Below are 3,113 nucleotides of genomic sequence, written 5' to 3' on the forward strand. Positions count from 1 at the left end.
AATATATATAATCCTTCAAATTAATAACATATATGTAATTTTTTATATATATATATATACTCTAATGATCATTCATCGTTACAATGTATTGGAGTTTTTTATCATTTCAATTGATCTTTGTGAAAGAACGATACCTAGTGGTAGTATAAGCACAAATATCAAAAGAATGATGATTAATCTGAAGGTGGCATGGTCGAAGGTAGCATGGAGGGTTCAAACCCGGATCCAAATGTGCTGCCAGACAAGTTATTGCAAGCAGATTTAAAAAAGCATGAGAGGTCTGTTATTGGAGGAGATCCAATACCTCATTCTTATCAAATTAATACTATCTCTGATAGTAATAGAGGTAGAACTTGAAGATATACTTGATATAAGAAAGAAAAAATGAATTAGGGCAACTCATGACTCGCAACCGCACAACAATGATCCTGTTTACTTGGTCTCTTTAAATTTGGATACAATGAATTAAGAGTATTTTTGTTAGAACAAATAAGTTTATAGTTCAGATAATTTATATTAAATGATAAAAAATATAAATTTTATATAATGCGAAAGCATACCTATTGTATTTATAAAAGTGACTGAAAAGTTATTTCGGTTTTTTTTTTTATCAAAATCTTCTGTATTCTTTACATGACCAAATTATAACTCTTCTAGTAGAAAAAGAACTACGGGCGACTTTGATATATATGTTGGGAACTAAAATCTGAAGTTACTATTTTATATTTGAACGTGGTACCCATTAAACTCTAAATGCCAAATAATGGTTTTATTCTCATTTAATTTCAGATAAAAAATAATAATAACTTATTCAATTTACCATTTTATGATAATAAATGATATCACTGTTATAGAAGTCATTTAATGTGAAATAGCTTAATTTGTGATTATAGTTGATATATCTATTATTTATAAATAGATTAGAAAGTTAATTATTTCCTAAAATCTCCTATTTGTGTTATGCATATATATTTTTCTGAGATAATTAGATCTTACGAACTTTATGTGTGCATTTAAATATTATTTCGCTGATTACTTTAATAATCTGGTTCGTCTCATATATCAGTCACGGAATTACTGCAACTATTATCACATTAGTGCTATGACCGAACCACAATAGTCATCATACTAATATACTTAATGATATAGATCAAATTTGGATGAGTAACATAAAAATTACATACAAAGTGATCTTGTGCATGTCTATTTTCAATTGGTCTAACTTTAAAATTTGATTGAGATCATACAGAAAATAAGTATTGCAAAATAAATATTATAAATAACATGAAATAAATCTAACTTAATTTTGCAGAAAGATATTTTAATATATGACATAAAACTTATAGCATAAAATAAACTCCCAATGAATTAAAGCATCACATATATTGACATCTATTTAAGTAGTGTGCTTATGAAAGATTTTAAGGATCAATCTTTTAGTTGATGAGCTCTGCTAGCATATATTTATTACTATATGTTCTATAAAAATCTATTTTTTTTTAACTATCTCCTTAACAACCAAAAAATTGATGTTTATATGCTTCGATTTTGTCGTATTCTTATTGTTGTTAGAGTAAAATACTACTGACTTATTCTTATAAAATATCTTCAATGCCCTTCACTGTCATTTACTATAAGAAGTTTAGTGACAAAGTTTTGCAACCATATACCATGTATGGATGCTTCAAAGCAAGCAACATACTTTGTCTCCATTGTTGAAGAAGTTACAAGAGTTAGACTTTCATGCAATAGCTCCTCCAACCAACATTAAGATATAGCTTGAAATAAAGCGTCAATTATCTTGGTATGCCGCAAAATTTTGGATCTCAGATAAATAAGCATGTAATCCTTTGTTATTTTTAGATAACACATTGTAAATTTAATAGAGGTCCAATTATCCATGACAGGATTGCTAAGTATTTGTCTAACACTCCTACTATGAATGATATATCAAGTGCAGACTTAAGCATACATTAAACTCCTTAATAGTAACAGAATTTACCCACCATTCACAGGTGCATGACTTATATAGTTTTAGAATAAACAAAAGTAAGAATCACACCTTTACACTCCAAGTGGCTTCTTCATGTGTCTTACCTTATTGCAGAAGAAAGAGGTTGAAGTTTGATCCGTTCTTAGCATTTTTCTGCTAAGGAAGGTGCATTCGCAATAGTACTACGCTTTCCCTCTTCTTCTTACACATAGTGAGATATAAGCTCTTTTAAGGATTAAGTGTTGTTATAACTCACTTTAACTTGTCCAGAGTGCGGAAAAGAGAGATAAAAATGAAATATACTAGTAAATAATCCTCAAACAACTCTGATTTTAGTACTTTCAATTTGAAAGTAAGATGAGATTTTTTTATAATGTACTTCCTTGTATTCTCTTTACCTTTTATGCCTCTGCCTTTTTATTCTTAGCAAAGAATTTTTTTAACATTTTAAAAAAAATTTGGCATCTTTATTCTCAATAATTAAGTCCCAAAATACCTCAGAAATAAAGCATTTCATAATCATAATGCTCATTCGATTAGATCTCTCTCACTTCTCTATTTTAACTTTATTGAAAATTTCTACCATGAAAGTGAATTTTTTCTCAACTATATCCAAATTCATACAATTAAGGAAAATTTTTATGATATCCTTCTAAACTTTAAAGTTTGTACCATTTTGTATAGGTGTAACATCCTACCACACGGAGTTTTATGCTTAAGTCGTAAAATAGAGGTGGTGTGATATTACGACCTCTAAGATAAAACATATATAAGTATAATAATCAAAAGAATGTAGTATACTAGGAACCTTGAAGAATAGGTAAAACAAAAGCGCAAAATTAAAAGCGCAAGATTAAGGATTTCTTGCGTACGAAGAAAGCTAAGGTTCATAAACATATATCTATAGAAAGCAAAAGTAGAGGGTCAAGAGTATAAAATAACAAGTTCCTAACTCAACCTGCAAAGCTAAGACTGGTCGGAGAATATTTACATATATAAATATTAATCAATCTATTTCTCATATACAATTTTTTGTATATAATGATTTTACATAAATATAAAAAAATAACAAATAATAACTTAATAAAATCTAATAAAAAAATAATATGTAAAATATACG

The sequence above is a fragment of the Arachis ipaensis genome, chromosome B01, assembly GCF_000816755.2.
Source record: "Arachis ipaensis cultivar K30076 chromosome B01, Araip1.1, whole genome shotgun sequence".
Classification (NCBI taxonomy): Eukaryota; Viridiplantae; Streptophyta; class Magnoliopsida; order Fabales; family Fabaceae; genus Arachis; species Arachis ipaensis.